Source organism: Triticum urartu, chromosome 4A, assembly GCF_056163025.1.
Source record: "Triticum urartu cultivar PI428250 chromosome 4A, HENAU_Tu73, whole genome shotgun sequence".
Lineage (NCBI taxonomy): Eukaryota > Viridiplantae > Streptophyta > Magnoliopsida > Poales > Poaceae > Triticum > Triticum urartu.
The window spans coordinates 278,455,210-278,482,973 of NC_141876.1; the positions used below are offsets into that span (position 1 = coordinate 278,455,210).

At 43.3% G+C, this 27,764-nt stretch overlaps 1 long non-coding RNA gene and 1 pseudogene across 4 annotated transcripts in view; one reads left to right on the forward strand and one right to left on the reverse strand.

Moving 5' to 3' along the window:
• Nucleotides 1-26,384, forward strand: part of LOC125527960 (protein HUA2-LIKE 3-like) — a 47,284-nt pseudogene extending 20,900 nt beyond the window's left edge. The window contains exons 3-12 of the transcript XR_015600927.1: nucleotides 125-2,074; nucleotides 3,810-4,260; nucleotides 4,934-5,039; nucleotides 5,268-5,380; nucleotides 5,465-5,646; nucleotides 6,975-7,422; nucleotides 7,498-8,063; nucleotides 8,382-8,498; nucleotides 24,488-24,562; nucleotides 26,068-26,384. The product of XR_015600927.1 is annotated as a protein HUA2-LIKE 3-like (transcript). The remainder of the gene's footprint in view (nucleotides 1-124; nucleotides 2,075-3,809; nucleotides 4,261-4,933; nucleotides 5,040-5,267; nucleotides 5,381-5,464; nucleotides 5,647-6,974; nucleotides 7,423-7,497; nucleotides 8,064-8,381; nucleotides 8,499-24,487; nucleotides 24,563-26,067) is intronic.
• LOC125551483 (uncharacterized) lies at nucleotides 18,013-20,223 on the reverse strand. Of its 3 annotated transcripts, none has more exons than XR_015600928.1 (3): nucleotides 19,333-20,090; nucleotides 19,087-19,250; nucleotides 18,013-18,269 (listed from the first exon to the last, which is right to left on the reverse strand). It is a non-coding gene; the product is annotated as an uncharacterized LOC125551483 (long non-coding RNA). The 3 variants fall into 3 exon arrangements; XR_007302732.2 differs by having other exon boundaries at nucleotides 19,087-19,179; nucleotides 19,333-20,081; XR_007302733.2 differs by having other exon boundaries at nucleotides 19,087-20,223.
• Nucleotides 26,385-27,764: the final 1,380 nt, after the last annotated feature.

A 27,764-nucleotide genomic window follows, 5' to 3' on the forward strand; every position in this document is an offset into this window, starting at 1 on the left:
TTGAGTTTTGACCCAGCAGGGCAAGGTGTGCAGAGAACATGTGTTAGGGAACTGAATTACCATAACTAAGACATGACACCTGTTTTCTCTTTTCATGTCTGACCGCTCGTTCTTTCTACTGTAGTGCTTTCTGCAACTATGCAGAACTGGAGGCGTTCACTGAGGAGAAAAGGAGGTCTTTACTTGCTAAGCGACATGGCAAAGGGGCTGATTTTGTAAGAGCAGTTGGTGAGATAATTGATGTTTACGATTCTTTGAAGAAAGATAATAACAAGCTTGATCTTACTGCCGATGAAGTGAAACCAGGTGAAGAAAATCTTGGTGATAGTAATAGCAGATTGGATACGAAAGATCTAGCTAAGAGCTCTAACATGTGTAGTGATAAAAAATTAGAAGACCATTCAGTCACTGCAAGAGATCGCGGCTTGGTCACTGCTGATGCGCCTTCTGTCACTTTAGTCGGGAGTGAGCGATGCGTTGTAAATTCTGCTCCTGACGGGCCCACAGAAAACATATCCATGCTTGACGAGATGAGGAATATCCCTTTGTCTGCTAGTTCATTTTCGAAAAAAAAGCTAAGGGATGCATACTCTCAGAACTGCTACACACGGAGTAGGGCTCTAGCTTTGCGGATGTCGAGAAGTTCATTGAGTGTTGTAAACAGAAAAGTTCAGGGTTCTTGTAAGCTTTTGGGTGAAACCAGTTTGGCTTCTGTTGATTTGGTTTCTGATGACAATAAGGAAGATTTGACTGTTCTTAAATACCCAGAGCATGACAAAGCGAACTCAGGCACCCTTTCTATGCTGGATGAGGTTTGTGTGCATTCAAGTGTAGGCACCTTCAATCAACCTGGAACTCCTGGGGCTAGTGACTGCAATAAAAATTTGTCTTCTACTGCTAAGGTAGATAATACCTGTGACAGTGAAGCATCTCAAAATGGAGCTTCAGCGATAGAATTAAAATCAAATGGTGCGTCAAGTTTTCCCATGAAGTCAACAGTAATTTTCAAGAGAAAAAGGAAGCCAAATAGAAACTGGGTTCCTCATGCTACAGATTGTATGACAACCAATAAGGACGAGGAATTCGAGGTTGAGTTGAGTGGAAGACTCACAGATTCTCCAAATTCAAAGAATGAATTTAATAAGTCAGACGGAGATGAACACTTGCCGTTGGTCAAAAGAGCAAGGGTTCGAATGGGAAGGCCTCAGTCAGTGGCTTCACCAAAGACAGTTGGCCAGATTGATGTCCCTAATAATAGATCAGGGCTTGCTGCACCTGCTGACCACTCTGTTATGCATATTAGCAATGCTTCTTCAGCTGACCAGTCATCCATATTAAACATACCTGTCCTGCTAGGGGATGGTCACTCTGTCTGGAAGAATAAAGAATACCAACCAAGGGGTTTAACATTGGATGTGGAAGCTGCTTTGCCACCATCAAAACGCCTCCATCGTGCTTTAGAAGCTATGTCTGCTAATGTTGCGGAAACTATTAGTAGTCTTCCTGAAGAGAGAGGATCAAAGCAGTTGATTCTAAATGGTTGTGTGTCTGCAGAAAACAGCCATTCTAGTAAATCGGCAGACACAGTAGTCACAAGCCCTAGCAGATCTGGAATAATTGAAAGCCTTGGATCATCAGGCATGCAATTAATGCATAGCTCAACAGGCCAAACACACACCTCAGGATCAATTTTACAGAATAAAAATGTAGTTGTTTCCATGAAACTGAATGAGCCTGCCCTTGATGTGACACAGACCATAGCTGTACATGATCGGTTATCATCTTCTCGGAAACCTAGCTATAATGATGTCTCCAAGCTAATCAGCTACAGTAGTGATACAAAACCAATCGGCTGCCCTGCTTTTGATGTTAACAGGAGTGATGACAGATGCGGTGAGCCAGTTGACGGGCCAAAGTTTCTTCTCTCTGATAATAATGTGAACAGTGATTCAGTATCACGTGGTGATACTGTTTTAGCATCAGCAATCAATATTTGTGATACCACAAGCTCCTCTTCATTGGCTACCAAGTCTTCTAGTATACAGTCTGATGCAGATACCCGAACATCTGAAGTGTAAGCTCTATCTTTCATGTCAAAGTAAATCTTTGCTTTTGTATGCACAATTATTTGTGTACACTGATATGTTCCATATCTTCATGACTTCATGTCGGCCATCTTTCTCCAACAATTTTACAGCACCTGCAATTTCTTTTATGGTCATGTTTTGGTGGATTTTGTGTTACAATTGTTTTTTACTTGTGTAGAATGATGTTACCATGTAATGCATAGTTGTTTCATCTGAAATATACTATTGAAGCTGTATGTTTGGATAGACATTGATTACATGACCTATTTAAAAGAAGGGTGGTATGGCTTGAAATATGCAATTCATCCATATTAGGCATATCTATAATAATACACAATCTGTTGGCGTCAAGGATAATATGTGCTATCCCTGGTGGGCTATCTTCATCCACCATCTGTTCAATCCTGAGATTCGGGTATGTGCTATGAGGGCAATCTCTGGTGGTTTTACAGGAAGGAATGGCAAACTACACCCTCGTGTAGTTATTGCTAACTAACTAAAGCCGTGATAGCTGACATGGTACACGGTGCATTAATTGTACAACAGACATGCTAGACATTTTTCTCATGCAATGATGGCACGGCTTCAGTTGTGGCTTTTATATATTGCTAGTACAACAGGAGTTTATGCTGGCATAATCTGAGATCTTGCCCTGCTTGAAACTTAGAAAAATTGGTGGAGATGAGCGTTAATTCTCACTTAATGTTGCCTTCCGTATTATATTCCAAATTAAATTTTCTTCCAAATTTCATTAATCCACAGTGTAATATGTTTCCATCCATGTAGATGCTCTGCCTCTGGATACTAAATTGCTTGGGTAAGTGATATGACTAGCATTTTGGTTGCACTTAACGACGATATACTTATTACTTCTGTATTTCTTATTTATATTTTTGAGCTGGATGCTCCAAATTTTCTATGCAAATTTGATGCTTTATGAGTTGGATATTCGGAATTATCTAATTATAGTTTATTTGGTCATATATGATAAATTCGTCCATGTTGCATATATGTGGATGGCTGGATGCTCTGTTGACTTTTTGAGGGATATTTCATTTATCCTGCACAATCCTTTCTTAATAATGAGAATTGTGGTACTCCCTCTGATTCAGAAATATGAGGCGTATTTTGACTGTCCAAGCTCAATATTTTGCTGTAAGTTGCCTGCATAATATTTTATGAGCAGTTGTAAAATTAGCAAACATAAGGTGCTTTTGAATATGAATCCAATGGCAACAATTGTGTGTCACATAACCCTGGTATTTTTGGCTTAATTATTGGTCAATGCTTGGAACTTGGCAGTGGGAATGCGACCTATACATCTGAATTCGAAGGTGTACTGTCTATCTAGCCCCATATGCCCCTAATGATGAATTTGTGCCCCTTCTATTCATCTACACGCCGCTCTTTGGAATAGTGAATTTTGTGTGTGTTATATTCTGCTTTCCTGATCCCCACTGAAAACTCAGTTGTCTCCTGGTGATTAGCCACTTGAATAGTGATTGAACTCTTTCACTTCAACCAAACCATGCCTCATAATCAGTATAACACTTTGTACATTCTGAGTGCAGCATCCAGTTTACCGAGTTGAATATATGTTGGATATGTCTCCCAACTTCACAGTTGCCTTTGCCCTGTCTGATATCTTTTTTATCTTACCTTCCAGTTGGTTCTTATATTAATAATGCAGCCTTATAAAGCATAATGATACTTTATCTTTAGGCACACCTTCTCAGCTTTGGCATTGAAAGAACTGAACCACAGAAACCTGAAGGATAGGTGCACGTCTCCAGATGCAATGCCTATGAAAGAACTCATTGCTGTTGCCCAAGCTAGAAGGTTCTCTCGGTCAACTTCCTTTTCAGATTACTTCTTGAACGGCAAGTATATTTCTAAACCTTTGGTCAGCACACCTCTTAAGGAAGGACAGGGACAGCTTTCACCTTCGAATCAGATAGACAGGTCCACCTCTACAAATGACAGTGTTCATTCTAGGAGTCGTTCTGATAACCCACAAGAGAATGATGTGAAAAAAGTAGCAAGGAGCAACGAGGCTAATGCAGCACGGAAGGCTTTTGGAGCTTTTCTTGGTATGCTGACAAGAACAAAAGAAAACATAGCATGTGCAACACGTCTTGCTATTGATTGCGCTAAACATGGCATTGCTTGGGAGGTTAGACCATGCATATCTGTACTTTGTTTTTACTGTTAGATCTTTGCCGTTATGCTTTTTTTAGGGTTGTCATGAGTTTCTTGTTTGTAGATTTATTCAACACGGTCAATTTTTGTACTTGTTGGTGGATTGGCAATTATTTGGGTTCTTCGTGTACTTAGCCTGGTTTGATGCCATGTTCTTCATGCCAACCACCAGTTCTTCTATATTATTTGCCGTGGGGAATCACTGGGTAGCTCAATGGTGGCATATGGTTGTGCTACCAAGGAACCCTTGTTTGATTCCACCTCCCTTTTAAGAACACGTCAGGGATGATGGTACCCCTGAGCGTCTTCGTTATATTATGTGATGTGATTGTGACCTATGCGGAACAAAATTTCGCCAGTAGAAATGGTGAAAGCGGCATATCTCTAATATATAGTTTCTTGTTTCTTTTTATGCCTTTGATATGTTATGGCAATCTATATTAGAACTTGTGGACTTGGAACTAACGAGGGATAATGCTTGCAGTCATTGCATTACTTACCACTTGCGAATTCTAAGTTAGTTGACGAAATCTTATTTTTACAGACAGCATGCTATTTTCAGCTTGCCAATACAAAGATAAACATGTCTGTCCATGCAACCAATTGCTATCAAGTTTTTCTAACACAGTTTTTCCTCCACTGTCTAGGCGATTGATATTATTGTTGAATGCATGGAAAAGGAAAATTTATATAAGAGGGTGGACCTTTTCTTTCTTATTGATTCAATAACTCAATGCTCTTGAAATCAGAAAGGTAACTTTGTCTTTGTCTTTGCCTTTGTCTTTGTCTATGCATGCGTATTAATTTTCAGCACTGTAGGAAATTCTGCAGGTGGAACTGGTGATGTTGTTGTTGTTGTGTTGTTGTTGTTGTTGTTGTTGTTGTTCGTCGTCGTTGTCGTCTTTGTCTTTGTTGTTGTCTTTGTCTTTGTCTTTGTCTATGCACGCGTATTAATTTTCAGCACTGTAGGGAATTCTGCAGGTGGAACTGGTGATGTATTCCCCTCCGTTGTTCAGGTGGTTCTGCCTCGTTTACTTTATGCCGCCGCACCTCCTGGAAATTCGGCATGGGAGAATCGAAGGCAATGTCTCAAGGCAAGTGCCTTCATAATCTGGTAGAATAGATGGCATATACAATGTTCCTTTCCCCACCCCTTACATGTTTTTATTTATTATTAGGTTCTGAAACTTTGGCTTGAGAGGAAAACACTTCCAGAATACATCATTCGTCACCATATTAGAGAACTCGAGGTTATCAATGAGGCATCTTTTGGCAGCTCTCGCCGTCCTTCAAGGACAGAGAGAGCTTTAAATGACCCATTGCGTGATAACGAAGGAATGCTTGTTGATGAGTATGGGAGGTATGCTAGCCAACTTAAACAACCGTCAATCGTGGCCCTTCTGTTCAAGCATTGAATAATGGTGTTAACTTTTAAGTGATATGTATTAGTGTGAATGCTTCTGTTTTTCTATGTGCTCACACAATTTGAGACGATGATGACTAGATGACATAGGCCATACCTAAAATTGGATCATTCTGAAAGCTCTTGGTAGGCCAGGTTAGAGTATGCTTTATGCCTATACAGCTATATCCTTATCGCCATGCATGAAGAGAGCCATTTGGTGTTTCGACACCCCATGCCTCAAACATTGGAAGCAGGCAATATTGTGGCAGGAACTCATCTGCACTTTGATGTAGAGTGGAACCCTAATCGGCCGATCTTTCACGAAAGGAGCGGATCCCGCGAAGAACACGAAGAACACGAGGGGAAACACGAGGAGAAACACGAGAGAATCACTCAAACCAACAAGAACGATCACACATGTGCTAGATCCTCGAAACACAAAGAGAGATACACGATCCAAAGTCAACAAAGGACGATACAAGAGGTAACCGGTTCTTCTCCGTGAGGAGGTCTTGAATCCACAAAGGGATCTTCCCGTGAGGGGTCTTCAATCCAAGGTGGATCTTCTCCGTAGAGGGGCCGCGGTCTCTCTCGTGGAGTAGATCCGACATGGATGAGCAATGCTCTATCTTTACATGGGGATGATCGTAGGATGCTCCGCATCACACTTCTAGAATTTTGAGTACGACTATTATGCATTGGGCCTTGGTTGATCGTTAAAGCAGCGAGCTACGATGTATTAATGACACCAGCACCCAACTGGCAAGTATTCCCTCCGTTCCAAAATAGATGACTCGACTTTGTACTAACTTTATTACAAAGTTAGTATAAAATTGGGTCATCTATTTTGAAACGGAGGGAGTATTTGATAAAACCCACCAAGATTGAAATGAACCACCTGCCCTTTTTTCTATGCTAGCACATTAGCAAGAAAATGTAAAGAATTATCACTGGATTATAGGAGAGGACTCGGTACAGTCGTTTGATACTGAACTATTTGTAACACACACTCTTTATAATATACATGAGAAAAATCTGTTGATACACAAGATGTGCCATGCACATGATTCATATGATCATGCATACTGCATGCAGTGCAGAATTGCCGTGTGGCACTGTCATCATAGTTGATTTCACGATTTGTGCCAAGAGGGCCTTTGTTTTAATCCCTCGCTACGTTAGTCTACCAAAGCACACTGACTTGTGTTGAACTATGCAGCAGCATCTTTTGTTCATGGCTCCCTCTGGTTCCCCTTGTTTACATTCTTCATTATTTTCCTCAGCAATGCTGGTTTTCACATACCAAACTTAATTTGCACGAAAGTACTTGAAGACGATGAAGGAAGCTCCTCTGAGGACATTAGTTTTGAAGCCGTCACGCCTGAACATGAGGCTCCAGGTGTTGATGAGAAGGGAGAATCTCAAATACCTGTAGAGAAGCATGGGCTCATCCTTTAAGATGTTGATGGCGAGCTTGAGATGGAGGATGTAGCTCCACCATCTGAAGCTGAAGCTAGTACCAGATCCCAACCAGAGCGAAGTGATACCTGCACACCATCTTATCACCATCCTTCAGATAACGGTCCTCCCCTCCCGAACAATTGGCCTCCATCACCCCCACCATTGCCATCATCTCCTCCACCTGTTCCCGTTGCTCAGAGAACGCAGTTGCAGGCAACTTCACAAATGGCATCTGATCCAGTTGGGCCGCATCCGGCAGTTGCTACTTATGTATGCACATTTTCTCCGCATGCAGGCATTTAGCTTTGTTGTATTGTGAAATTAATCCCTGACCCCCTTTTGCAGAATGTTCAAAGTCAGCAGCCACATTCTATCGTGGAGCACCCACACAGCATGAATCTCTCGGTAGCTCCGTTGCAGCCTCCATCATTCTGCAATTTGGGATATGGCGTGCATCGAAATCAGATTGCACCACTCAATTCAACTGGACCTCATGGCAATTTCGCTACACCACCAGCACCATACCATGGAAATAACTACCATCAACGTCCCACTGCATCAATGCCTAATGAGGGATATCATATGCAGCGACCGCCCCCTCCGCCTCCAAGTCAATTCCCTCATATGCCATCAGAACCTAATAAAAGACCACAACAATGGAGTAATAACTCCTTGTCTTATCCTGAGAGCCATCGTTATAATGGGCATGATCGATATCATCACAGACATGATAGCATGCATCACGGGAATGATAGGAGACACCACTTGAATGATATCACCATGATATCATCACATGATCGATAGCATGTATCACCATGATGAAAGAGGACATCATCACTTTGACGAGAGAGCTATTTGGGGACCGATGCTCCATGACCCTGACAGGGGAAGATTTCCTCCTTTTCCGCCAGGTACTTTTCTTATTTAGCATGGTTATATCATTTCAACATGGAGAATTCTCCTGCTGTGCAATGGTGGGGGGCGCACAAAGATGCCAACTGACCAACCCGGACTTAGTCTTCTATCTTAATTTCAGAGTGGTGGAAATGAGTCTTGAATCCCTCACTTCAATAAATAAATACGTAAACGATCAAATTGTGAGCCTTTTCTTAGTTTGCATTTTTTTAATATTTCATGCTATGCAGTTCCCTCGAGAACACTAGTTCACTGCTATTTTATCACCTAGTATAGTATCGAGCTGATTTCATCTGTTCCTGATTGTTATCCAGGACCACCTGCTCCAGACCATTTTGAAGCATCTGCAGCGCCAATGCAATTTGGACGTCCATCAGATCCTCCGCCAGGTGGGTGGTCTATGGATCTTCAAGTTCCTCATGTGGCAGGAGGTATGTTACAACTCACCCTGCACTGTTCTGTTTTCTGTTGTGAGTTGCATCTATTTGCCCGATCGTCTCTACTATTACAAGTCAAGTTGTCTAGACAATCCAATTCCAGTTCCTTAGTATTCCGTGCTACTTAAAAAAAACCTACTCTGTAATTTCATAGATGGCTTTTGTGTTGTTTGAAGCTGCTATATTATTATGCTACTATAAAAGAAAAATCAATTTTTAATCTTCTAGTGAGTTATCAGTAATTCCTCCTATTAATGTTTGTGTTGCACTATATAAATGATAGAGGCGAGGGTCCTGATCTTTCGATGAGATGATAGCTATCGTTTTCTGTGGGAGTCGACCTTGACGATCCGACTACGAACGTGCGAGACGTCGCGCCTTAGCAATCGCTAAACCAACTTCCGAGGGGTTATTGACCACGCCGGAGCACGATCAACCTGACCACGAGGGCCTGTTTCCTGCGAGCAAACGAAGAACAAGCAAGAAACTGAGATTGCAATCTGGATATTGCGAATATAAGATGAAAACTTTATTGATCAAGGTGGGGTTCTGTGACGTCTTGGTCTGGTTGTTGGACACAAACGAAGTACGCGAAGTTGTAGCTATGGCGAACTTTTAATCTAAACAAAACCCAAAGTCTAAACGACGCCCTAAGGGCTGTATATATGGAGGAAGAGAGGGGAATTTCGTGGCCCTTGAGGGTGGGGTCCGAAACCAACCCTAACTCTTGTTTCCCCACACATACGGACTCTAAAAATAGCCTATACTTAAGTATTTCGAAATTACATGGGCCTGGCCCATTAATAAGGTGACGCAGCACCTAGAATAGCCTATGGACGAATATTATGAAGTGGCATCTTGTATATTTCGTCCATGGCTTCATGCACTCCTTATGGCGGCTTCAAAGTCCTGAAATCATCACTTGTAACTCCGTTCTTGATCCCCTTGCGCATGCCATCAACTTCATGCGTGTTCTTGCTCCAATGTTCATCCTTCTCCAAGCTAGGCCCTTCATTTGAAAGCAAAACAAATGTATCCAATTTAGGCAGCATCATAATCTCATGAACATTAGAATCATTACCAAGAAACGAAAGTACCTGGTAATTTAATTGGCGTGCGCGAGCTCTAGTAATTGGTCCAGTATATGTAACAGTAGGGGCTGTGGGTGTAACAATGGTATTGATGTCCTCATCATCCTCCCCTTCTTGAAATGAAGTCATCCTCGACGGACGCTCATCTTCCTCACCCAAATAAGGCTTCAAATCTGCAATATTAAAAGTGGGACTAACCCCAAAATCTGCAGGTAGCTCAAGTTTATATGCATTATCATTTATTTTCTCTAAAACCTTAAAAGGACCATCAGCACGTGGCATTAGCTTTGATTTGCGCAGATTAGGAAATCTATCTTTACGCAAATGTAACCAAACAAGATCTTCAGGTGCAAACACAACATGTTTTCTACCCTTATCTCCAGCAAGTTTATATTTAGCATTCATACGCTCAATGTTTTCCTTAGTTAACTCATGCATTTTTAAAATCAATTCAGAACGTTCTTTAGCATCAAAATTAACCTTCTCCGAAGATGGAAGAGGCAACAAATCAATAGGTGCACGAGGTAGGAAACCATACACAATTTCAAAAGGGCACATCTTAGTAGTAGAATGCAATGAACGATTATAAGCAAATTCAATATGAGGCAAGCATTCTTCCCACATTTTCTTGTTATTCTTCAAAACAGCCCTAAGCATAGTAGACAATGTTCTATTGACTACTTCAGTTTGTCCATCAGTTTGGGGGTGACAAGTAGTACTAAAAAGCAGCTTAGTCCCCAACTTAGCCCATAAACATCTCCAAAAGTGGCTAAGAAATTTAGTATCACGATCTGAAACAATAGTATTTGGCACACCATGTAAGCGAATAATTTCACGAAAGAACAAATCAGCAACATTAACAGCATCATCGCTTTTATGACATGGTATAAAGTGTGCCATTTTCGAGAACCTATCCACGACAACAAATATGCTATCCCTCCCCTTCTTTGTTCTAGGTAAACCTAAAACAAAGTCCATAGATATATCCTCCCAAGGAACACTAGGTACAGGCAAAGGCATATATAAACCATGAGGATTGAGTCGTGACTTAGCTCTTTGACATGTAGTGCAGCGAGCAACAAAACGCTCAACATCCCGTCTCATCTTTGGCCAAAAGAAATGTGTAGCAAGTATATCCTCCGTCTTCTTGACGCCAAAGTGTCCCATTAATCCTCCTCCATGCGCCTCCTGCAACAACAAAAGACGAACGGAGCTAGCTGGAATGCATAGCTTGTTAGCACGAAACACAAATCCATCGTTAAGAACGAACTTGTTCCAAGTTCTCCCTTCCTTACAATTCTGCAATACATCTTTAAATTCAGCATCATTAACATATTGATCCTTGATGGTCTCCAAACCAAATATTTTAAAGTCAAGTTGTGAAAGCATAGTATAACGATGAGACAAGGCATCAGCAATAACATTTTCTTTACCCTTCTTGTGTTTAATCACATAAGGGAAAGTCTCAATGAATTCAACCCATTTAGCATGTCGACGGTTCAGTTTTGCTTGACTTTTAATGTGTTTCAAAGATTCATGATCAGAATGTATAACAAATTCCTTGGGCCATAAATAATGTTGCCATGTTTCTAAGGTCCGAACAAGAGCATATAATTCTTTATCATAAGTAGAATAGTTCAGACTAGGCCCACTCAATTTTTCAGAAAAGTATGCAACAGGTTTTCCATCTTGTAATAACACACCTCCTAATCCAATTCCACTAGCATCACATTCAAGCTCAAAAGTCTTATTGAAATTAGGAAGTTGGAGTAAAGGAGCATGTGTCAACTTATCTTTCAATACCGTGAAGGCTTCTTCCTGTGCGGTACCCCAAACAAAAGGTACATCCTTCTTTGTAAGCTCGTTGAGAGGTGCAGCAATGGTGCTGAAATCTCTCACAAAACGCCTATAGAAACCAGCGAGGCCAAGGAAACTCCTCACTTGTGTGACCGTTTTGGGCTGCGGCCAACTCTCAATAGCTTCAATCTTGGCTTTATCAACTTCAATTCCCTGTGGAGTAACAACATAGCCAAGAAAAGATACTCGGTCGGTGCAAAAGGTGCACTTTCCAAGGTTACCAAACAAACGTGCATCACGTAGAGCAATAAAAACAGCACGTAAATGTTCCAAATGTTCCTCCAAAGATTTGCTATAAATCAATATGTCATCAAAGTAAACTACCACAAATCGTCCAATGAAAGTACGTAAAACTTCGTTCATTAACCTCATGAAAGTACTAGGTGCATTAGTTAACCCAAAAGGCATGACTAACCACTCATATAATCCAAACTTAGTTTTAAATGTTGTTTTCCATTCATCTCCCAATTTCATACGAATTTGATGGTAACCACTACGCAAATCAACTTTGGAGAATATTGTAGAGCCACTCAATTCATCAAGCATATCATCTAGCCTAGGAATAGGATGACGATAACGAATAGTAATATTATTAATGCCTCTACAATCAACGCACATACGCGACGTACCATCCTTTTTCGGCTCTAAAATGATAGGAACAGCACAAGGACTAAGGGATTCGCGTATATAACCTTTGTCGAGCAGTTCTTGTACTTGACGCATAATCTCCTTCGTCTCCTCTGGATTGGTACGGTATGGTGCCCGGTTGGGTAATGATGCACCGGGAATTAAGTCAATTTGATGCTCAATCCCGCGAATAGGTGGTAATCCCGGTGGCACGTCTTGTGGAAAGACGTCGGCGAACTCCTGCAAAATGTTAGTGACAGCAGGAGGCAAAGAGGAAGGCACGTCCTCGAATGAAAATAATGCCGCTTTGCACACAAAAGCATAGCAAACAGATTTGCTAAAATCTAGATCATCAATATCAGATTTGGTGGCAAGTAAACATGCACTTTTCAATTTAATTTCAGAAACAACACTAGATTGTTTATTATTATTAGGCTGCATTTGTTGCTCAAATTCTTTTGCCACAATCTGATTTTCACTCTTAGTTTTCTCCTGTTTTGCTTTATTAGCTCTATTAATATCATCTTTCAAAATGGAATCAGGAGTCATAGGAAGCAAAGTAATATTTTTATCCTTATGAACAAGAGTATACTGATTGTTTCTACCATGGTGAATAGAATTTTTATCAAATTGCCATGGTCTACCAAGTAATAAGGAACATGCTTGCATCGGTACCACATCACAATCAACATAATCAGCATATGTAGAGATACTAAAATGCACACGAACAGTACGTGTTACCTTAACCTTGCCGCTGTTGTTGAACCATTGGATGTAGTAAGGATGTGGATGTGGTCTGGTGATGAGAGATAGCTTCTCCACCATCTCGATGCTAGCCAAGTTGTTGCAACTCCCTCCATCTATGATCACGCGAACAGAACGTTCCTTCACAACTCCCTTTGTATGGAACAAATTATGCCTCTGATTTTGCTCAGCTTGTGTAACCTGCACACTCAAAACACGTTGAGCAACTAAACATTCATACCTGTCAGCATCTTCAGGAGCCATGTATTGCGTCTCATGATCAGAATCGTCTCCACCGTGTTCGTCACGTGTAATAAGAGCCAAAGTCTCCTCATCATAGTCACTAGCGGACTCATACCCACCATCCTCAGTAACAATCATCACACGCTTAGATGGGCATTCTCTCGCATAATGACCTCCACCCTTGCAACGTCGGCAAATAATATCATGTGTTTGCCCTGTTGATGCCATGGATGAAGAAGAGCTCTTTGCAGGCCCAGAAGGTGTGCTCTTGGCAGATAGTGGTGATTGTGCCTGCTTTATTGTATCACGGTTGGAGGTGGCAGCCGACGGAGGCGCCGGTGTAGCAGAACGTGTGGAAGTAGATGATGCACGTGGTGTCCATGAAGAAGGTCGACCTGCAGAAAAGTTAGTCCGCGCCAATGCCTGTCGATCCTGCACTTCTCGTTCAGCTTTACAAGCAAGATGAAATAAACGAGTGATATTAGTATACTCCTTATACTCTAGAATCGTCTGAATCTCTCTATTTAATCCACTCATAAAACGTGCAAGCATAGCTTCATTCTCCTCAACAATACCACATCTAATCATGCCAGTTTGTAATTCCTGATAATATTCTTCTACAGAATTTTTTCCCTGTCTTAAGCGCTGCAATTTTTGAAGTAATTCACGTTGATAATATGGTGGAACCCAACGAGTACGCATAGCAGTTTTCAAAGCAGCCCAAGTAGCAGGAATGGGATATAATCTACAATGCTCAGACCACCAAACACATGCAAAACTAGTGAATGCACAAACAGCAGCAGGAACACGTCTCTCCTCGGGATATTGTAAACATGTAAATCGTTGTTCAGTTTCTAACTCCCAAGTAAGATATATATCAGGAACATATCTACCCTCAAATGATGGAATATTCAATTTTAGTTTAGGGAGATGGTCATGATCTCGTACCTGAGGGTGAGCCCTACCATTGCCATTATTTGCATGTGGACGACCTGATGGTTGCGGTGCTGGTGGTGGCACGTAGTTTTGAGTTTGATCAACCTCATCCTCATAATCTCCCACATAATCATCCTCCTCCGCATCAGCAGCAGGAGCCACAGAAGTAGCAACAGCAGCACCAACAGTTTGGCCAGGTGCAAGAGGGAGACGGCTCGCTCGGCGGAGGGCTGTTTCACGATGTGTAGGTAGTCGTCGTTGTTGTTGTTGTAGAGGTGCGTTAGGTGCAGCCGGTGGTGGTGGTGGAAGACGCGCGAGCAATTCATTAAACCTGTTATCGAGCTTTGTTTCGAACGTCTTCTCCATGCCATCTATCTTCTCCATGGCCTCTTCAAATCTGTTTAGCGCATCCTGCACCTGTCCATTCATCATTTGCTGAAATTTATCATGCAACTCCTGATTCGTCATGTTCTCCCAGTCAGTCTCGTCGGCTTGTGATCCTGCCATGGTTAGCAACAATAGAAAACACACAAGAATATGATCCTACAGAATACTAACAAGAGGTGGTGGTGGCGGGTGTCACAAATTCGTCAAGCAAATCTCAAATTCTTACCAGTTCTTACCCAGCAGCAGGCGGTGATCGGCAACCGTTGTAGTCAAAACTCTCAAAAGCTTGGATAGAGCGATTGCCAGGGAGAGTCAAACGCACGACGTAGAGGTATGTGGAGCTGGGAAGGCTTATAGTATGGTAGCAAAAAGGGTCAGCAATAATCAATTCAGAGATGCAAAGTTGAATAAACGCTCAACGACGGTACTGTGCTGGTCCTAGGCTAGACCGTGCTAGAGACGCGAGCCTAGAACACTAACAAAATCACGGCGCTGCACGTAAATAAGGGAAAAGTACACTCTGGAACTTTTTTTTTCGCTTTTTTTTTGCGCTCCTCTTTTTTTTTACGCTCTTTTTTTTTTGCGAAAATTTACTATAATGGCGAGTGTCTCAAAACTCTTCCCTCGTCAAACTGATAGGATGGGCACGAATTTTTTTTTCATTTTTTTTCCGGAAATCAGGGCAGCGACGACGAAAAAGTGCGAAAAAATCACTATGATGGCACGTGGCTCAAAAGACTCAGAAAAGCCTAAAAATAGGATAGGGAAAAAATATTTTTGCCCGTGAAAATTTTGGCCTAAAAACTGCCCGGGGGTCTCCAGACTTTTTTTTTTCGAGACCTACGCAGGCAAGGAAACACGAATCGGAATTGAGATTGATCTCAAGAACAAACCTAATATGAGAAGAACTCGGATTGGTGGTGGATATATGGTGGTGGTATATGGCAGCGGTGGTGGTATATGGATAGAGATTGATGGTGGTATATGGATACGGATTGGTGGTGGTATATGAATATGGATTCAGAGCGGTGGCGGATAAGCAAAAGTGGTAGATGGGCGATGATGATGGTGCGGCGGCGGCGTGACAACTTGTGACCAGAACTCGAAACTCTAAAAGACTAGACTCTAAGACCAGCAACTTGACACGACGATGCAACCGCAAATTCAACAAAGCAAAAACCCTAAAAAGATTATGCAAAGGCTCAGATTGGTTCGGATATGATGAACTAACCCTAATTTTTTTGTGTGTGGCTTTTTCGTGGACTGTAGGTATGAAGAACAAACTCGATCTAATCTACGAAAAACTGTAAAATCTCACCGAGCAACCTGGAAATCTGATACCACATGATAGAGGCGAGGGTCCCGATCTTTCGATGAGATGATAGCTATCGTTTTCTGTGGGAGTCGACCTTGACGATCCGACTACGAACGTGCGAGACGTCGCGCCTTAGCAATCGCTAAACCAACTTCCGAGGGGTTATTGACCACGCCGGAGCACGATCAACCTGACCACGAGGGCCTGTTTCCTGCGAGCAAACGAAGAACAAGCAAGAAACTGAGATTGCAATCTGGATATTGCGAATATAAGATGAAAGCTTTATTGATCAAGGTGGGGTTCTGTGACGTCTTGGTCTGGTCATTGGACACAAACGAAGTACGCGAAGTTGCAGCTATGGCGAACTTTTAATCTAAACAAAACCCAAAGTCTAAACGACGCCCTAAGGGCTGTATATATGGAGGAAGAGAGGGGAATTTCGTGGTCCTTGAGGGTGGGGTCCGAAACCAACCCTAACTCTTGTTTCCCCACACATACGGACTCTAAAAATAGCCTATACTTAAGTATTTCGAAATTACATGGGCCTGGCCCATTAATAAGGTGACGCAGCACCTAGAATAGCCTATGGACGAATATTATGAAGTGGCATCTTGTATATTTCGTCTATGGCTTCATGCACTCCTTATGGCGGCTTCAAAGTCCTGAAATCATCACTTGTAACTCCGTTCTTGATCCCCTTGCGCATGCCATCAACTTCATGCGTGTTCTTGCTCCAATGTTCATCCTTCTCCAAGCTAGGCCCTTCATTTGAAAGCAAAACAAATGTATCCAATTTAGGCAGCATCATAATCTCATGAACATTAGAATCATTACCAAGAAACGAAAGTACCTGGTAATTTAATTGGCGTGCGCGAGCTCTAGTAATTGGTCCAGTATATGTAACAGTAGGGGCTGTGGGTGTAACAATGGTATTGATGTCCTCATCAATAAATTGCTTGGTTTAACCGTGTAATATGGGGTTTGCTCAAAATGTGGAAGTATGAAATGAGCAGTTCCCACACATTAGGGGCCGTGGGTGTAACAATGGTATTGATGTCCTCATCAATAAATTGCTTGGTTTAACCGTGTAATATGGGGTTTGCTCAAAATGTGGAAGTATGAAATGAGCAGTTCCCACACATTTCGTCAGCTTATCATGAAACATATGTCGTTCATTGCAGCACATGGTAGCTGGAGGCCAGGATAACAGTTGACTATCTTTGAATCTGTTCTGTTGCTCCAATACCTGCCACCTTCTACACATGTTGTATGGTAGGCACAACCGGGAGGTGGGCTGACCACGCCAGCAGCTGTCATCTACTCCCTTCGTTCCGAATTACTTGTCGTAGGTATGGATGTATCTAGATGTATTTTAGTTCTAGATACATCCATTTCTGCGACGAGTAATTTGGAACGGAGGGAGTATCAATTTTAACCATAGATTGTATTGTTAGTCTAACATCGTTCAGTATTATTCGTCGAGCCTTCATTATATGTATGCCCATTCATAAATCCCTTCTGTCCTCCTGACAACAGCTACTTTCAGATGACTTGCTGAAACTGCACTATTACAGCGTACATAAAGCAACCCCCCCCCCCAATAAATACAAATCATTCTACTGTAATTGTTGCATCATGTGCTAGTGCCGTCAGAGTCTTCTCAAAGTTGCAAAAAATAGCGTGGTCCATGTATCGTGTAAATACTGACAAAACACTACAGTGTTTTCCTTGTATAAGAATTTGGAGACAATATCAGGTGGAAACCACATTTTCAGTGGAAGCTTGGAAACCTGAGCACAGGCTGTTGGATCCTGTGTGTATGGACTAGATCCATCCATCATTGCTACCTGCTATTTGCAAATAAACGCCCGCTGGGTTGCAATGATATTTTGCACATAACCCCTCGGTGTTTACAAGTCATCAAAGCTAGCATCATCGCCCCATGTCTCCACGTAGACGTTTTGTACCAGCGGTGTGAAACTAGTTGCAATCAACATGGGGTAAGCAAGTAAATTTTTTGATATTATATCAGCAAACGCCCCATTTGGGTAAACAAAACAACAGTACACTCTCTCAACACAATTCTGCCAAAGGCAAGTAAAGCAAACAGTTCAATACAAAGATGCTAGGAGTAGAATTAGAACTCTGTCCAACAGAACTCTGCCCCTGAAAAAGAGAACTCTGCCCAGTTCCTAGTAAATTTAAGTAAAGCAAACGACTCAATACAACAGCCGAAACCACGACCAAACACTTGCACTTTACAGAGCACATTCTAACAACCGGAACCATTGCCTAGAACAAATTAAAGTAAACCAAACAGTTCAGTTGCACATAGTGCTGATTATGTAGCACCAATATGAGTCAGTCAAATTCAATAATGCATCACTTCAATACATAAGTACATCAGTTAAGATAATGGTCCGAAAACAGTAATTAACAGTGATGGCAAATCTGCGGATTTGTACATCAGTCATTCAACACCTAGTTCTAGTACACTAGGAGAAGAAAAAACCAATGCAGTACTATTAGTCCTAATAACTTGCAGAAATCTTGCCACCAAGCAACCTGAAAGAAGAGTTGAATCGGTCAGGCAATAGAATTAATTGCAATACCTAATCTCAGCTCACTTCACTAATCAATAGCAATAGAAACTAAACCTGATGGCAAACATCATTTCTACAATTTTCTATGTTCAACCAGTTCCAACATCTTTCTTATTTCCCATCGTACTACACACAATTCTATCGCCATAAGAGTTCCTTGTTGCTGCATTAAGGGTGTGTTTGTTTGGGCTGCAAGTTTCACGGTTGGAGGTTTTGTAACTCTAAATGACTCGATTGTGTCTTTGCTGCAGATGGCTACTCTACACAGAATTTTAACTGAAATTACTGTTTTCAATAGTTTAAACAATGTATTTAAATGAGTTTCATATATAATTTGCTGATTATATAAGTTCAATCATCTATTCCACATGTTGACTTAAATGAAACGACTGGGTTGTAAGTTAATCATCTATGACTACACATGAATGTTTTCAGCCAAAAAATGATGTAAAGATGGCACTAGCAGTACCAGTTCACTGTCAATAGGATTAGTACCAATGGCACACATTCTTTTTCTCGCTGTCAATCACACTACTAGCAGTAGCACACACACATAAATTAATCTAGCAAATTTGCAGAAGCACGTACAAGCCCTAGACACCACTCGAGCTTTCTAAATTTACATACTTATCATCATCTAAATTCCATCTAGGCAGTAGTAGTAGCAGTTCATAGACATATATCACTTTTCATTAGACCACGGTCGCACAGAGCACACACTCTAGGCACATATAGTCATAGACGTATATAACACTTAATTAGGAGAAAGTAAATTATACCTTCCCAATTTCTTCAAGACCAACATCTGCATCTGCTGACAATATGCCACTACTTCGTTCCCTCTCCTACTTCCTTCAAAGGATGTGCTGATCCTAGAGGAGACAACCCAATTAGCTACGACCTTGTCCCCTCGTCTATTTGCTTTGCAAATCTATAGCCCAATCTAGGGAAGAGGGAACCACTAGATGAGCCACGGGAGGAGAACAGGGGAAAGCAGAAAACATGGACACTAGACATCCTCATACCTGGGGACCTAGATCCAGCACGACGTCGTTGGGGAACACTCGGACGAGTACTGGCACGGTTGGCCGGACAATCGCCAGAGAGGAATCAGCTGCGCCGCTCGCTGACCGCAGGCCCACCACGAAACACTCGGAGGAGGACTGTCACTGCTGGCGGGACAATCACCAGAGAGGATTTAGCCGCGCTGCTGGCCGCTTGCTGGCCCAGAGCGGAACGAGGGGGTCCTGCTGGAGGGAAGCATCGTCTCCTAACCCTAGCTTCCCATGGTAGGAACTCGAATCGGGATTGGATGCCGCCATGGGGAAAGGTATGAGACGACTCAGCCTCGGCATGCTTCTGTACCGAAGTACAGAATTATTGCGGGGTCCAATTTGCAATTTGCACGTACTCCCATCTCGCGGCGCACATTTCCAATCCAACGACAGCGGATCAAGTTTCCATGTTTCCGTTGAATGTACGGTTTGCACTAGATATGTACTCAAGAATTTGTACCCTTGTACTGGATTCTTCTGCACAAATTTCAGATTCCCCCCTTCCTCAGTGGAGTACTGGTATGCTGCGCCTTTGGGTTATACTTATGTAATTGATTCCATTTTGAATATACAATGCCATCGATGTAACTTTAGTGAACTTTTGGAGAATACTTGGGTGAAACAGCATGCAACAACTATAGAATTTAGTTTTCCATTCTTTAACTCGACACTCTTTCGGTTATGTGTTAGTACTGACAATGTTTAATACTCCCTCCGTCCCAAAATTCTTGTCTTAGATTTGTCTAGATACGGAGATACATCCGTATCTAGACAAATCTAAGACAAGAATTTTCGATACATCCGTATCTAGACAAATCTAAGACAAGAATTTTGGGACGGAGGTAGTAATAAATTGCCATCTTTCACACTTACAGAGCAGTACAAGTGGTCTTCCGTCAAAAACAAGGACCTGGCAGAGGAGAATATGGCAACAGAGTGGAATAGAAGAAGACCCAAATAAGCCGCCTTGTGAATAACGTAGTTATTTTTAGAACCCTGATGAATAGTTATGTGGAATTAGAACTAACTTGACACTTTTGGAATAGTAATAGAACCTCATATATGTCACTAAAGAAATAAGAACAACACCACAACATAATTTAGTAGCTCCAAATATATGGTTAATGAAGTGAAGGGAAAATGCCAAATGGAGGGCTTTTTTTTTAAGAACCGCCCTCAAGGCACTATTCAATAATATATGTGGATTCACATACGATTGTACAACATTGAGAAAATGCAACATATTAAAGTAAATCATGGTAATCATGTCATGTGAGCAAATAATAGGCATAATAAATGCACATGCCATATTGCAAGCATGAACATGAATCATGATTAATGTAACATCGTAAGCACGAACGCAAAGCAGACACGGTAATAACAAGTAATATCTTCACCAAGCTTGCAAACATAATACAAGTGGTAGAGTCATGAATCATGTGTAATGCAAAACATGGCTCACAAATGCATGAAAAAAAGCATAGAAATCTCTACTCTTATAAAAAACCGAGTTGGTGATGATGGTGTGCCTGCCATCTTGTAATATAGACCGTCTGATCTATATGTGACAGGTAGAAAGCAAACTATGACAATTTTACAAAAGATACCCGCACCTCTCTTCACATTTACAGATAAGGCCTTGCCTTGTTCATCCTTATCTCCCACAACCTCATTGCTGAGCAATTAAAAAAGGAAGTCTCTGGAACAATCTGGCATGGTGGCCGCTGCCGGCGCCGTCCATCCCCATGCCTCCGCCCAGTCCGACCACCAGTCACCACCACACCCACTCCTCACCTTATCTCCCATCTTTCTCAAGATATTATTTTTTTCAATGAAATTCTTGAGATACCATTTTTCTGATAAAATTCTTGAGATATCATTAGTTTTTACACATGGGATTACTCTTGCATGGGTCAATCACAACAGATGTTTTGTACAAAAATGCATCTTGATGTTCCGTGCAATGCACGGCCATCTTGCTAGTGATCATAAAATGCAAAGTGATCATGGTAAGATGGGCATATAATATGTAATGAAAAGTAACCCATAGCCATGTGAGAGTCATGTAGAAGAAATGCGTGAAGTTCTTGCGCAAAGAGGGTGGTGGAGGGTAAGCACTCTATGGTGGCGCACATCGTTGTTGCTCTCTAGAGCTCGTTTCATCAACTCATGCGCTTGCGAGGTTGACGAGTAACTATGGGGACCTATAAAAGAGACAAATGAACCAACGTGTATGCGTGGTAAATGTACACATCATCCATCATGACATCATCATCGTGATGGAACCATGTGGTGAATGAAGTCGTCAAGAATTGGCGCGTCATCATAATGGGACCTAGCACCAAATGATAAGACACAATAGAGGTAGAGATTAAGTTGTTAGTGTTGAAAGTGTCCTCACATGACCTATCAACTATCTCACTCTCTATATGTGGTGGCTCACTCACTCCCTCGAGGTAGGTGCACTCAATCTCACATATGATGGAGTCACTCATAACACTAAAGTGGTGGTGGGGGTGGCTCTCCTCACATGGGAATTAGGGCATCTCATCATATATGGGGCTAGTGATGAAAACACCCTGACTCTCAATATGGTGGCACAAGTCCCTAAACTCATCTCCAAATGCCGCCGTGGTCGAAGGGAATGCCTTCCGTTATTTTGTTGTCTCCGTGTGATTTATTTGTTTGTTGCATTCATCATCACATCATTCACACTGCATCGACATTTGTTTGTCGTCATTTTCCAAAACTTGCATCAGTTCGTAGTTGCCGGTTCTCTCTGTTCTTGTCATTGACCGTTTCGAGACCAACCACATTTGCACACGCCTGCGAGAAACAAATTGTTGTCGGGTTGCCCGCCTTTTCTCTCATCTCACCCACAACCCATCTACACAGCTGTAACGCCTAGATAATTAAGCTATAGTAATCCCATGTTAATGGTGCCATGTCATCGTTTTCACTGTTGCTAAATCCCCCTTTGATTCCATCCAGTTTAATTTCAAAATTAAATTAAAGTCAAAAATTTAAAGTTTTCAAAATATCACAACTAAAAAGCTCATAATGTTGCAAATATTCCATAACTAATTATGGTGGTGAACCAACATTTTTATAAAGTGTTTTAATGTCCCAGATTAATCAAAATAGTGGCTTAAGTAATAATGTAATTGCTTTTAAATTATAATAACAGTAAACTATTATATTTAAACCCCAACTAATTGTGGCAGTGGTATATTTAATAATACTAATTTAGAGACTAGGTTTATATTTTACAAATGTAAAAGTAAAATATAATAAATAAGAAAACAGAAAACAAATAGAAGAAAAACAAAAACTACTAAAAAAGAGAGAGAAAGCCCCTACCCCCCGGGCCACGGCCCACCCGAGCCAACCAGCCCACCTACCCATTCCCCCATCGTCCTCCCCCTCCTCTCCACTGTACGCCTGACCGAGTCCCTCGGTCGCCACCTGACCCCCTCGCCGGCCTCGCTGGCGGAGGATAAGGCCGACGCTTCGGTCTCCCCCCTGCCACCTCTCCCACTCGCCCTGCCTCCCCACTCGCCCTCTTTCTCCCTCTCCGCCTCTCCCCCTTCTCCAGATCCGCCGCGTCCGACAAGCCCATCACCATGGACGAGCTTGCCCACGCGTCCACCGTTCTCGCCGCCGCTTGAGACCCTGCCCAGAAGAATCCCCGTACTCCGCGGCCCCGTTTGCACCACCGTGACGGTGCCGAGGACCTCCAAGACGACGCCCGCTCCCTCTTCTTCATCGGGTCGCCACCATCGTCCACCATCGTTGCCATGCTGCTGCTGCTACTAACCCGTCACCGGGCCCCCGTGCGCCCACATGATGAGCTCCGCACCGTATCCTCTCTCTCTCTCTGCCTAGCGCTCGTCCTGTAGCCATTTTGCCACCATTGCCGCGAGCTCGCTACCGCCGTCAATGGCACAACCGCAACCACAACATCTGCTCGTCGCGTCCGAGCACCCCAGTGTGCTCGTAGCCTCCTGTAGATGCCGCCTGGGCGCCTAGTTCGATTGATCGCCTCGCACCTCGTTGTTTTCGTCGAGCACCCGTGGCCGGCGCCGTCTGCTAGCGCCGCCCTGGCCAAGTCCGGCCACCTCTGCCCTCCCGTTTGCACCGTTGGACGCGGCACACTCACGCGAGTCGAACGCCGCCACCCGTTGGCTTGGCCGTGGCCATGAGCCCGTCCATGCCCGAACTCCGGCGATAGTTCCGCTCGACATCGCCGTCGAATCCACCCGTCCTAGCCCCAAATACGACCACGGGCGGATGCGCACGAGCCCCCTCTTTCGAACGCGCCACTCTGCGCGCCAAATGGTGGCCGGAGGCGCGACCCCGACCACTTCCGGCGAAGCTCTGTCGTGTTTTTGGTCGTCGGCGCGCCACCACCCGCGCTGAAGTGGCTGGCCCGGGGCCACCCCTGGGTCACTGACCCGTGGGCCTAAGGGGCCCGGCCGGCCTGTTGACCTGGTCCACCATGCTGATTGGACCGACCCATGCAGCTGACAGATGGGGCCCACCCCCACTAATTAATAAAATTAGCTGAATTAATTTTAGTTAACCTAAGTAGTTACAGACTAGTGGGCCCTACTGCTTAATTAGTTAGTTTAGTTAATTTTAGTCCACCGGTTAACTTCTCTGTCTATGAGAGGTGGATCCCACGTGTTAGTTTGACCAGTTAGCTGACACTACCGATGTCACCCTGACATCATGCTGACGCAATATTTCCTTTTTCTAAATTAATTTAAATAATAGCAATTTCAAAAAATGTTTTAAACTTAGAAAAATCATATAAAATAAAACCGTAACTTGGTTGAAAATAATTTATATATGAAAGTTTCTCAGAAAAATATGACGAATCCGAATATGCCCTCTATTCGTCTGTCACATGCCCCTAGCATAGCGAACATGGAGCCATCCCCCTCTTTTCATCTGCCAGAAAATGCCAAACTTCGGGAAAACTTTGCCAGATGTTTCCCTCCTTCGTCGGTATTGTGTGGCACTGCGTTAGGAGACCCCTAGCACCGCATATTGTCATGTCATGCTTAGTGATGTATCTGTGTGCTTTGTATTTACTGTTTCCTCCCCCTCTTCTCTCCGGTAGATCCCGAGACCGATGCTGCCCTTGTGATCGACTATGTCATCGACAACCCTTCTCCCTTTTCAGCAAAGTTTCCAGGCAAGCAAACCCCCCTTGATCATTACGATATCGCCCATTCCATTCTCTCTCTTGCTTGCATTAGATTTTGCTACTATATTTGATTGCTCCTATTCTGATGCATAGCTTGCTTTTGTAACCTGCCGTTGTACCTTACTTGCTTATCCTAAACTGCTTAGTATAGGTTGGTTAGTGATCCATCAGTGACCCCTCACCTTGTCCCAGTTGCCCCTGCTTGATGACTGATGACTCAATCAACGTGATCGACGTCCAGGGCCCGACACATCACATCACACCCCCTTAATTAGTTGTACGACTCTGCAGAGCTACTATCGAGTGCCGAGGGTGATACCTCGTAACGCACTCCTGATGATATCTCTACAACATAGCTAATCGGTCATGGTCTATCGAGGGTGATTCCTCCTTCACCACCCCCGATGACGACTCTGTCGTGCAACCCCTCAAGCATGAACCTCGAGGGTGATTCCTCCTATGTTCACCTTGATGATTACATCGAGCGAAATCCATCGAGGGTGATTCCTCGGGTTTCCCCCTTGATGCTTTGGAAACACGGTTACCCTGACTTTACTTTAGACCCTTGTTAAAGTCAACCGGGACCGGAGAGCACTCGCGAGAGTTACGGTGGTGGCTGGCTGTTAGCGGTACCACCTAGGATGTGGTGGTACCTCCGGACTTGTTTCGACAGTCGTCACTTCATTTAATAATGCACTAACTGGTCTGGGTATTTGTTCTAAATTGGCCACTGGCCTATACGCACTAACCACCATGCGGGAACAGTTATGGGCACTCGGCGTCGTACGTTTATTCTAAAATCTCTGTCAGACGTCCAGTTCAGCATTGTGGCATAGTCGGATCGTGCCGGCCATCCGAGGTGGCGCTGGTATCAACCCTGCTCACAATGACCCAGAGTGCAATGGGCGATGGGCCCAAGACCCCGGAGTGCTTAGGATGTACACCGACGGGGACCTCTTTGTGGAACCTAGGTAGGACTACGACGTGTTGACCTTCCGAGGCCGGACATGACCCAGGCAAGTGTGTCCGGCCAGAGTAATCAAGCGTGTTGGGAAATGTGGTGCATCCCTGCAGGGAAGTTATCTATTCGAATAGCCGTGTCCACGGTAATGACGCTTGGAGTTGTATCCTGATCTATTACAACTAGAAATGGATACTTGAGATATGAGATGGATATGTTGGCTCCGGGATTGCTTTCTCACAAGGAGTCGAGGAAGGATCTCTAGGAGTTAATACTACACCATGCTTTAATTATAATATGCTATTATGTACTCTTCTGAATGCTGCAAGATGCTTGAAGATGCTAGTCTTTGATAGGCTAGGCCTTCCCCTCTATATTGGCATTTTTGCAGTTCAGTCCATAGATACAACCCCACTCCTTTGATACCGATGCATACTTAGCATAGTTCTGATGTAAGTCTTGCGAGTACTTTGGATGAGTACTCACGGTTGCTTTGCTACCTCTTTCCCCTATATCCGGTTGCTGCGATCAGATGGTGGATCCTAGGAGCCAGATGCCACCCCCGTCGACTACTACTACTACCCCGACGGAGCCTACTACTACGTGGAGACCGCCGATGACCAGGAGTAGTTAGGAGGTCCCAGGCAGGAGGCCTTGCCTCTTCGATCGTTGTTGCTTTTGTGTTTGCCTCCTTAAGGTAGTCTTGTTTAACCTTATGTCTGTACTCAGATATTGTTGCTTTTGCTGACTCTTGTGTATTCGAGTTGATGTATTCGATCCCTCGAGGCCCCTGGCTTGTAATATGAAGCTTGTATTATTTTAACTTGTGTCTAGAGTTGTGTTGTGATATCTTCCCGTGAGTCCCTGATCTTGATCGTACACATTTGCGTGTATGATTAGTGTACGATTGAATCGGGGGCGTCACAAGTTGGTATCAGAGTCGACTTCCTGTAGGAACCCCCCTTCATAACTCCTTGGCCGAAGTTGTGTCTAGTCATTGGAAAACTTTTACTAACATGGCTTTGTGGCTTACAGACCCACGTTGCCATTGGGTGGTATTAGGATCTTTTATTCATCGTCTATACTCTTGGACTCTAATCTCTCTTCTATACGGGTCAAATGAATTTTCTAACTCTAGCATTAGGATCTCGTGAATCACATTCACACAAAGAGCTAGATTATCTGCAATAATTCCTTTGAAAAGTATATTGAATAATACACACACTGTCATTTGACTCCTTTGAAACGTCTCTGCTTTTAGATGGATCCTATGAGGCAGGTCGTGCGCCACACGACGGCTATTGGAGCCTCAGGATCACTAGCTGCGCTAGCTGAGATGATGACCTATCTAGGTTATCGCTGGCACCCCGAGTACACCGTGTACGAGCAGTACCGTGACTTTAACCAGGAGCAGTACCATGCCATCGTCCGCCTCTATTCTCATGATGGTAACTCCTCTACTGTGCTGCACACTGCTCATGGTGTTGGAGTGAACATCGATATGGCAATCCACGATGCTGCTTATGCTGCTCTGACATGTTTTCGTGGAGAGTATCAGGAGTTGGATACCTCCCCTTTCAGACACATTGCTACCGCATCCAGCAAGGGTGAGCAGGGATACTACACTGCTTCTTACACCACTGTCACCCGCGAGTCCTTCTACCACCAGAACTTTGTTCGACATGCTGATGGTCTAGATCGAGCTAACCGAGCTCTTCGCCATGAGTTACACACCACCTGTGTGCACCTTTACGACGCTCTGATGTAGTTGCACACCTTTTTCGTATCTGGGCAGCTGCCCCGTTCTGTGGTCTACCCAGCCAGGACCATGATGCCCCTGGTGTCGGATGACCCGATGTTGGAGGCTACACCCCCGCTCATGGTTGATATGTCTCCATCGTATCTACTTTTCCTAACGCTTTTCCTCTTTTGCGGACTCTAATTTGCATGATTTCAATGAAACTAACCCGGGCTGATGCTGTTTTCAGCAGAACAACCATTGTGTTGTTTTTGTGCAGAAATAAAAGTTCTCAAAATGGAGCGAAACTTTTTGGAGATTTATTTCAGAATAAATAAAAAACATTGGGACCAAGAACCACCAGAGGGGGTGCCCTGGTTGGGCATGATACACCAGGGCGCGCCACCCCCTCCAGGCACGCCCTGGTGGGTTGTGGTCACCTTGTGCCCCCATGACCCTAATTCCAACTCCATAAATACCTATTTTCAGAG